The following is a 10,165-nucleotide window of genomic DNA, read 5'->3' as shown; positions in this document are numbered from 1 at the left end:
TGCACTTCCTCCTGAGTTCGGAAAAGAGAGGAACTAAAACAGAGGCCCAAGGACATACAACTGCCAAACCAGATCTGTGCAACACAACTGGGACCACTGACCGAAGACCAGGAGTTCTGACTGGGGAGCTGGCCTGGCATGGGCCTATTACACCCTCTTGTGGAGCATGTCTGAAATGCTCCGTTCTGCCAGCTTTTTCATTTCGGTACCAGAATAGATGTAGGAATCCCGGAAACAGGAAGTAGTTGTCCTAATAGATTTGAAAACCAGCAACTCCAGCTATTGTCCTAAAACAGAGACTGTTTGGAGGCGCCTGGGTGGCTCAGTGGGTTAAGCATCTGACTCTTGACTTCAGCTCAGATCATTATCTTGCTATTCCTGGGTTCAAGCCCCACGTCCAGCTCCAGGCTGAGAATGCAGAGCCTGCTTGGGAATTCTCTCTCTCTCCCTCTCTCTGTGCCCCTCCCCTACCTCTCTCTCTCTCCCAAAACTAAATATGCTTAAAAAACAAACAAAGATTGTTTGAAGGCATCAAATAATACAATAAACTTAAAAATCCAGAGACTGTTAGAAGGCACCCTTCACTTAGGGAAGCCCAGCTGCCCTGTATTCATTTATCGATGAAACAGATCACTTGTTGTTTCTGTTTTTACATCTTGTACATACATTCTGTTTTACATCTTGTATCAGGTATAAAGCAGTAACACAAATGTACCTTTCCTCCTTAGTTCACGGTGAGGGAGGTCAGACATTAAACCTGTAAAACCCAGAATACACTCAAAGGCAAGAAAGAATTTTTCCTTCACATTCCCTTTTCCCTATTTTCTCTCCAATATCTGGAGAAGAAAAGGATCTTTAGCAAGACCAAAGAATGAGAGATGAAGACTTTTAAGCCTAACAGTTCATTAAAATTATGTCTATCTGCTCTCAAAAGTTTCATTTGTGTCACAGATGCTGTGTTTTGGGGATTCTAAAATAACTAAGTCCTCACCTATACTGAAGTGCTAGTCCCTCTTCTCCCAGGGAAATCAGCGGCAGTGCCCAGATTTAAGCTTGGAGTCTGCAGGGATCTCCTCCAGGAGGGACCTGACATCGTGGCCACCCAAGAAGGATGGGAATAAGGGGGGCAGGTTATGGTGGAGAGGGATTTTAGATATATTCCTAACCTTCACAACAATCCAAAATGGGGTACCATATACCTATTTTACAGACAAGGAAACTAAGGCCCAGAGAGATTCAAAAGCTTGCCCAAATCTAAGAGCTAATAGGCTACAGAGTTGGAATTTAAGTGTTAGAAAAGCAATAGATTAGGAATCCAAAGCCTGGTTTTTCATCATAGGTCTAAACTGGCTTGCTAAGCAACTGCTGACCAAGTCAGTTAACATCTCAGATCTCTGTTTTCCCTTCTGCATAATGGAGGCTTGGCTCAAAAGGCGTCCATGGACCCTTTCTGGTCCGCCAGTATTCGAGGCTGAGCAGAAAAACAGGATGGGGGCCCTGAGGGGCTCCAATGGACAGGAGGAGAGAGGAGCTCAAGTCCAAGTACAATCATTAGTCACTGAAGAGTGAATCACTGATGAGCGAATGCCCTGTTAACTGTGATGTGTGATCACCTGACAGCCTCTCATAGCTTGGCTCTCATAGTAGCTCTCATAGCTTTCTTGGGAAGAGAACACAGAACTTCTGAAACCTCAGATTCCCTTATCCAGCAGACTTTAAAGTTTTAAACAGAAGTACCATCCATTAAAAAAAACTTAAAACATTAACTGCTACGTGAGGGTTTGGGGGGGGGAGGGAGTGTTTAAGGAGGGAATTGACAGGGTCAGAGACCACCTAATTAGACCTCACAGTATGCCAGGGAGGTTCAAATACGTGGGCCCTATCCCCTCTCAACCCCTTCCCAAAATGTGTGTGTTTGGGGCAGCACAGCAGGAACGGAAAAGGGAAGGCCCAACCCTTTGCCCTGGACCCTATTCCAGCCAGTCTCTCTGATCAGCTGAACCTACGGGAGTCTTGTTCTCCCATTTGTCCCGTTGTCTTTCCCTCTCCCAATTACTTTTATTATTCTGCAGAAACTCTTCTGATCTCAGTTGAATGCTGTGACAGCAGATAAAGGTGTTTTTCTTTCCCAACAGACATGGAGAGACTGCTTCAGGAGCTACTGATGGGCCCTCAGAAATGTAATTGCAGCTACTGTTTCCCGTGGGCTTCTTCATACCAGGCACTCTGCTAAGAGCTTGGCATGCTTTACCTCATCTTCTCTTCACAACCACCGGAGGAATTAGATACTACGATTTCCTAATTTTGGAGGCAAGGAAATGAAGAATTAGAGACCTCATGGAACTTATCCAAAGGCACACAGCTCCTAAGAGGCCGGGCTGGGGCTCAAATCCAATTATGGTGTTGGGTAATTTCTGACCTGTCAGTTTGGGTCCTTCTTGTAGTTGTTGGTTCTGTTATGGTTGCTTCTTCCGCTGTTTCTAAGCCTCGCTCTTTGTTCACCAAAGACGGTAGAGGGGAACCCCTTTTCTCCAGTCTGGGTTTCAATTGGAAGGGTTTTTTTCTAACCTCATTTCCTGCTTCCTCTCCCTGCTTTATCCATTCCTGCATAGATGAGGAATGGCTCTTTTGATAAATTTGAAAACACCCGGTCGTGCCTATTCAACATTGTCCTTCTTACGGGGAGGGAGCCGCTCCTGGGGCTCTGCCCCCCTTTAGCAGTGGGAGCTGTCCTAGTCTTTGCAGCCCAGGTCTGGGATTCATTATTAGTGGTGCCCTTCAGCTACCAGCTCTGAAAGCTTCTTTGCCAGCCTGGCTTCTTATCACTAGTAAAGGCGATCTTTTTGTTTTCTTCCCCAACCTGTTCAGAACTCAGGCAAAGTAATCGGGATGCTATTTACTCAGAGTCCCTCAGAGAGCCCACATGGGATAGCCTGAGGGAATTACACTGGTGGGAGAGTTTCATGGTCTGCTGCTAGTTCCAATCCTTACCTTGGTGGCTTCAGAGTAGAACTCCAACTTCCTCAGGCCTTCCAGCGCTATTGCCTGCCCCCTCTTAGGCAAAGGGCAGTGTGGCAGAAATGGCTAGAGGTTTCTCAGTATCTGTTCTTCTCTCCTTCTATTAATAATAGTCCTCCCCAGAATAAAGACTAGATTTCCCAATGTCCCTTGCATTTAGGTGTGGCCACGTGACTCATCAATGCCATGTGAGTAGAAGTGATGAGCACAACTTCTGTGTCATACGTGAAAGAGAAGGCACTTTCTATCCACTTCTTTCTCTCTCCTCTACTGGCTGGAATGGGACATGATGGTGGAAGCTATGTTTTGGGGGTAGCAGTGCAATAACCAAGGAAGAGCTTAAAAATTGCCACCTGAAAGCTGCTATATCACCCCTAGACTACCTATCCAAACTTTTATGTGAGAGAGGAGTAAACTTCTACCTTGTGAAAGCCTCTATCATTTTTCGGTCCCATAGTTACAGCATCTGAACCCATGTATCCTAACTAACACAGGTAGGGGCCCAAGAAGTTGCTTCCCGATTTCGAGGAGGGGTGTAAGGCTCTGGCGCCTGATTCACATGTATGAGGGAATCAGTGAATGAGGGAAAGATAGAAGGATAGAGCATCTGTTGGATGCTTGGAATATTCTAGATAACTGTGCCTGGTACTTTCAGTTACACTTTCTCAGTTGACCTAGACAACAATTCCATTGGGGTACATTTATTATTCCATTTTGTAGTTTAGGATCTGAGAAGTAATTTGACTAATGTCAGGTAATTAATAAAATGTTTGCTAGAAATGGAGCTACAGTCACCATGCTTCTTAAAACCATATTCTTTCATCCGCAGCATACCACTCACTCACCAAATACTGTACAACAATATTTGAAATCTTGCCCCCATTGGAAGCCGACCCTCCATGGGTCTCTTGTTGTTTCTGCACACTTTGTGAGCACAAGGACTATCATTTGTCCCAGACTATTTTTTTCTTTTCTTTTTTTAATCTTTATTTATTTTTGAGAGAGAGAGAGAGAGCAGAGGAGGAACAGAGAGAAAAGGAGACACAGAATCCGAAGCAGGCTCCGGGCTCTGAGCTGTCAGCACAGAACTGGACACGGGGCTGTGAGACCATGACCCGAGCCGAAGTCGGACGCTTAACGGACTGAGTCACCCAGGTGTCCCTCCCAGACTATTTTTTCAAGGATGTTTATATACCAAAGAGCCTTCGAAAATAGAAATAGTTTCCCTTCAGAGTAAAGGACAGAAATGCTCACTCTCCACTAGGAAAGATTTGGTTTCCCTAAGCTCAGAGTTCCCTTCCTGTAACATATTGTGTGTTCAGACAGCCAAGAACTGAGGCAAAAGTGTTGATGTATGTGTTGCATGAACTGTTGTGAATAATACAGTCCTTTGTCTCTGACCCAGAGGTTTTGCGTCTTTTTGCATCTTCTGCTTCTATCCAGGAAACTGCATTAGGCTAAATTATTAGCTTGCAACTAAGGTAAAATCTCAGTTCTTGACAGCACCTGCCATATCTGTACCATGGTGACAGTCACCATCAGTTTGATACACTTGTGTCACATCACACACGCTTTTAACCTACATTATTTCAACTAAATGTAAAAGGTCAACAGAGCAATAAAGAAAATCATACTATTCTGCATGTGATAAAAGAGCCAAATCTGCTATTTTCTTAGTACATTTCAGTTCATCCTGTAGATCTCATGGTGTGGTCATTTGCCATAGTAAGTGTGATTCTAAAGTTGAAAGATGCACATTTTTTAGGGGCACCTGGGTGGTTCAGCTGGTTGAGTGTCAGACTTCAGCTCAGGTCATGATCTCATGGTTCATGGGTTTCAGCCCCACATCGAGCTCTGTGCTGATAGCTCGGGAGCCTGGAGCCTGCTTTGGATTCTGTGTCTCTCTCTCTCTCTGCCCCTCCCCCACTCATGTTCTGTCTCTCTGTGTCTGTCAAAAATGAAACATTTTTTAAAAAAAAGAGAGATGCACATTTTTTTCACGTAACATGGCCTCTAAATCTAAACCGCTCACTTCTTTTGGTGGTCAGCCAAAGAGATGGCCATCAGATCTGACACCACAGGAAAACTAAGAAACAATAAACAGTCTCTAGTGTGGAGCTTTCCTGAGGAATTTAAGTATACTTTTCACCTTATGTAATTCTGCTGTGGTTGTTAGGAGAAGTCATGCCCTAATAAACTGTAATGCCAGAGGATTACAGTTTGGGGGGATTGGTATAAGATCTATGGGTACGTTGGAGGGGGGACTATTTTAATGGTCACAGCATTTCTTTTCCAATTGAGTATATCATGTACTCATCCTTACATTTATGCATTATTTTCTTCTTTTGTACCATGAATTTGCATCGAATCCTTTTTCATATCCAGAGACTAAAAAGTCTCATGTGCTTGATTATGACTTCTCTGTCAATCTGCTAAATTTTTAAGTACATCAATTGCTATTTCTTTTTTGGTTGATGTAGTATTTTTTATTTGTTTGTTTTTACTTAATTGAATTATGTATCACTGGAGATTAACCAACTACACTTAAAAATGCACTTAAAAATTAGGTTCTTAAATAAAATTCAGAGTACAGATTGTTTTGGTTTTGCTATGTCTTCAATATCATCCAGGAACTAGAACACCAAAATTTTAGTATCTGGTTCTAGATTTATGGCAACTCCAAAACCACTGGACAAAACGGGGTGAGTGGAGAGAGAGAGACAGACGGACAGACAGAGAGACAGAGAGAGAGAGAGACAGAGAGAGAGGGAAAAAATATATAACCTAAGACTAGGAACAAAAATTCTAAAATGCATGAGCAAAATTAACCAATGTAATTAAGCCTATAAAACCAATTAGGAGATGAACTAATTTGGTTTAAATACACACAATAGATAGATCTGAAAATAACTTCAAATTTTTAGGCTCTGGAGAAAGATAAAGACCAGGAAAACATCAATTTTTATTAAAAAACTATAAAAATATAAACAGGGAGAAATGAAACAAGAATGGGTAGATATGACAAAGAATCAGTACCTGGAGTGATCCCAATTCTCTCTCCCTAGGAACGGGTAGCCCCTTGGACATTTGCTGTATCTTCCAGCTGACCGCCAGCTGGTGTCATTTACACCACATGCCGATGATGAACATCTCTTGGCCGCGCTCCAATCTAGGACTGAAAAGTCAAGGTATGTATGGGTTGGTGGGGCAGTTGCAGTGCCTCCCCATCTACAGCCCTCCACCATACCATCCAAAGCCCCTTGCCATGTGGTCTCTCTCGTGTGTTTTCCTTGGCCAGAGATGCAACAGCGTAGAGCATATCAGTAAGTCTGATGCTCAAATAGCTACTGGGGAGTTGCCAGTCTCCTCTTCCTATAGGCACACCTAATCTTCACTAGTGATTCCCTTGGACCCCTGTTCCCTTGCTTCTAGGAAGGGATATAATCCCCCCATGGAGAGACAGGAAGGGATACGTCTCTTTCCAGAACACCACTCTTTCCCAAAGGCTGACTTCCCTCTCAACTCTCCATTCTTTCCACTGATTAGTGGTGATGGTTTATCTGTGAGGAGAAGGGATGGGCATGGAGAATGGGCGGGGCGTATCGGAGTGGAGATAGGGCTTGGTGGAAGGGCTGGTTTCTCCAACCAATGGCTCTTCAAATATCCTCCTGGAAGACAGCTAGTTCCAGTAACTGGCGGTGGGTACCTTATGTACTTTTTGATTTTTAGATTTGGGCCTCAGCAGCAGTTTCAGGACAGTAGGAAAAATCCCTCTCAATGTCCATTTACACAAATATATATAATATATATATATATATTATATATATATATATTTCCCCCTCCCTTACAAAAAAGATGTCCATTCATTTATTTTGAGAGAGAGGGAGAGAGAGAGAGCAAGTGTGAGTGGGTGAGCCACACACACACACACAGAGAGAGAGAGAGAGAGAGAGAGAGAGAATCCCAAGCAGGCTCTGCACTGTCAGCACGGAGCCCCATGCGGAGCTCCACCTCATGGTTCATGAGATCGCAACCTAAGCCAAAACCAAGAGCCAGAAGCTTAACTGACTCAGCCACCCAGGTGCCTCTCCCCTTTCTTTTATAGTTTAACGAATGTCGGCATACTATTTGCTTTTCTTATTTTTTTCACTTGAAGTATTCCTTAAAGATAGTTCCGTATCAGGACATACTATGTGCCTCAGTCTTTTAATTGCTGCATATATTACACAATATGGATGTATTAAAATTTATTAGGGGCGCCTGGGTGGCTTAGTCGGTTGAACGTCTGACTTCAGCTCAGGTCATGATCTCACAGTCTGTGAGTTCAAGCCCTGCGTCGGGCTTTGTGCTGACAGCTCGGAGCCTGGAGCCTGCTTCGGATTCTGTGTCTCCCTCTCTCTCTGCCCCTCCCCCACTCATGCTCTGTCTCTGTCTCAAAAATAAATAAAAACATTAAAAATTTTATTATAACAGCTCTCTAGTGATAGTTTGTCTCTAGTCTTTTACAAACAGTGCTGTAACCAATATTTTGTGTATATATCTCTTTTCATATAAGCAGCCTTAAAGAAAAAAGTTAACTAGGAACCCTAACAGGCATCCAATGGACAGTTCTAATTATGCTGCAGTTGATCACATACACCTCTCCTTTGAAAATTGTGATTTATTACAAGAATTGACAATATCTATAGTCTTTAATTGTATTGCTTAGCATGTAATAGACACATTATATTCACAACAATGTTTCTCTTCAATGCTGCATCCAGGGTAACCTCTTCCACACAGACTTCAGTAACAATTAGAAATCTATACTTAATGGGGCCCACTGGCTCAGGTCATGTTCTCACCTGAGTTCGAACCTGTGTCAGGCTCTGTGCTGACAATCCAGAGCCTGGAGACTGCTTTGGATTCTCTTTCTCTCTCTCTCTCTCAATCTCTCCCCCCCCACCCCCAACCCTCCCCCACTCATGCTCTCTCTCTCCTTCAAAATTAAATAAACATTAAAAAAATAAAAGGAATCTACACTTAAGCTGCTAACAAGTGGAAATAAGGGATGAAGTCTAGAATGGGGCTTAGGAATGGGTGCTCTGAAGTTATACGTGCCTGAGTTCAAGTCCCAGCGCTACCAATATTTATGTATTTTATAGTTTCTGACCTGTATGACACACAGTTTTATCATTCATAAGATGGCGTGAATATAGTACTGACTTCATGGGGATGTTGCAAGGATTAAATAAGAAAGTATACATGATTCCTAGGTCAGTTCCTACTTCACAGAGGGACTTCATGCAAATTCCCCCAGGGGCCAAGATGGGAAGGAGAGGCAGAGAATGGACTTGGGAGCCAGGCTGTCTGGATTCAAGTCCTGGGTCTGTCACTTCCTAGTTGTGGCTTCAGGCAAGTTACTCTACTTCTCTGGACCTCAGTTTTCTTATCTTTAAAATGGGAGACGAAAAATAAAAATAAAAAACTAAAATATAAATAAAATGGGGATGATGGTCCTCTCTACCTTATAATTTGGTTGCCAACTCAAATCATCAATACAAGGAAACTGCTTAGAACACTGCATGGCACATGGAAACCTAGGTATTATTTTTTTCAAGGTCATCTCTTTCATTCCCCTGCCTCTGAGCAATCATTTACTCCAGAAGCATTTCCTAACCATTTGCTATACATGAAGTTTTCAATTCAGGTGACAATTGGATATATAGAAACTCTCTAGCCAGACCTAAGCTCACAGTTGGACAAGTAAAGGCAATTCATCCACAGCTTTCATATTTACTTCGCATAGGCGAATTTCTTGATTTCAGAGATGTTAAATTGTGACCGCAAACAAACTATACTTATTGGAGTTAAGGAATACAGGGGGAAAAAAGAATATAGGAATAGAAGCATAGACCTATAGGGCTAGAAGAGATTCCAATATTACCTTATCCTGGATTATCACATAATAGCCATTCCTATGTATTAAATATTTATATGTCAAGCATTTTGTACATATTACCTCACTTAATTTTCAAAAGGACCCATGTGTGATAGGTATCATTATCCTTATTTTGCAGAAAAGATTGAGGATCTGAGAAATCAAGTGACATGCCCAATGGTGGGTCATTCGTAAGATGAAAATGAGGTATTCGCACACAGGTCTTTCTAAAAATAAGAGGTTTGTAACCTGTCATGCACTTTCCCAAAGAAATCTCACTTGTCTGTAGCAAAGATAGCTTATGAAAGCTCTTCGGTGTCTAGAGAGAGCTTGAACTTCATTTTGGGTGACTGAGACAGGGCAGTCTTATCCATTAGCTACAACAGGCACAGTGCCCACAAAAATGTTTTAAGTGCTTTTAAAAGTCAGGGAAAAAAAGATGAACTTGTAGGTCAAAGAAAATGTTTTGCTGTACAACATTGATATATTCATCTCTATACCAATTTAGTTGTAAAATGTGAGCTATACATGAATATGCATGTTTGTACATAAATATACATATGTATATGTTATCTATCTACCTACCTATCTACCCACCTCCACAAACACAAGGCCAATGTGTCGCGGTTCCACGAAAGTCATAACGCGGCCTTGCGAAGTGCGCTAAACTTTCTGGGAAGGGGAGAAGAGCAGACCAAGTTGGAGGGTGGGAAGCGGTGGACAAATTGTGGAAAATGTGGTAACAATTTCTCTGCTCCCATCAAAGGAATCCTAAAAGAGAGGTTAAAAAGACAAAGGTGAAACAGAATAGGAAGCGCCCACGTTCTAGTCGCATGATCTTGGGACCAGTGACTTGATCAACGTGAACCTCAGTTTCGCCATCGATAAAATGGGGATAGGTACCTGGGACCTGGTTAGGGACCCAAAGTGCTCACTGCTACGTAGGAATCGTTCAATACATTCACGTTGAGTGAACGCTGTAATTGTATGGTTAGCATCGTGGCCGGCGTACCACATGCGTCCAGTAAGTAGTAGTCGGTGGCATTAAAAATTGTAAAAAGTCCAGAAAAGTGGCAAACCTAGCCCTCCAAGACCTACTGGTCTCCCCGTAGGTTCCACGCGAACCTGCGCAGTAACTTCTCTAGAAGGCGAGAGCACGCGAACGCGCTTGCGCGGAAGCGCTTTCCTCCGCCCCTTCAGGCGCCACGGTCAGTGGGGCGGGCCTCG

The 10,165-nt window shown here is 43.0% G+C and overlaps 1 long non-coding RNA gene across 4 annotated transcripts in view; it reads right to left on the bottom strand.

Annotated features, from left to right (window-relative positions):
• The window catches only part of LOC122204772, a 19,256-nt gene extending 9,106 nt beyond the window's left edge, over positions 1–10,150 (bottom strand). For 2 of the 4 annotated variants that reach the window (XR_006195779.1, XR_006195780.1), the window contains exons 1-3: positions 9,842–10,150; positions 9,524–9,709; positions 6,055–6,193 (exon numbers count right to left, since the gene is read on the bottom strand). This is a non-coding gene — a long non-coding RNA (uncharacterized LOC122204772). Of the gene's footprint in view, positions 1–2,056; positions 2,299–2,419; positions 2,605–6,054; positions 6,194–9,523; positions 9,710–9,841 lie in introns of all 4 variants that reach the window. The other 2 variants (XR_006195777.1, XR_006195778.1) reach the window with 2 other exon arrangements.
• Between the last annotated feature and the right edge of the window lie 15 nt (positions 10,151–10,165).

The sequence above is a fragment of the Panthera leo genome, chromosome D4 (assembly GCF_018350215.1).
Source record: "Panthera leo isolate Ple1 chromosome D4, P.leo_Ple1_pat1.1, whole genome shotgun sequence".
In the NCBI taxonomy this organism is placed as follows: domain Eukaryota; kingdom Metazoa; phylum Chordata; class Mammalia; order Carnivora; family Felidae; genus Panthera; species Panthera leo.
The sequence above is the reverse complement of the archived record's forward strand: the minus strand, read 5'-3'. Positions and strand labels throughout refer to the sequence as shown.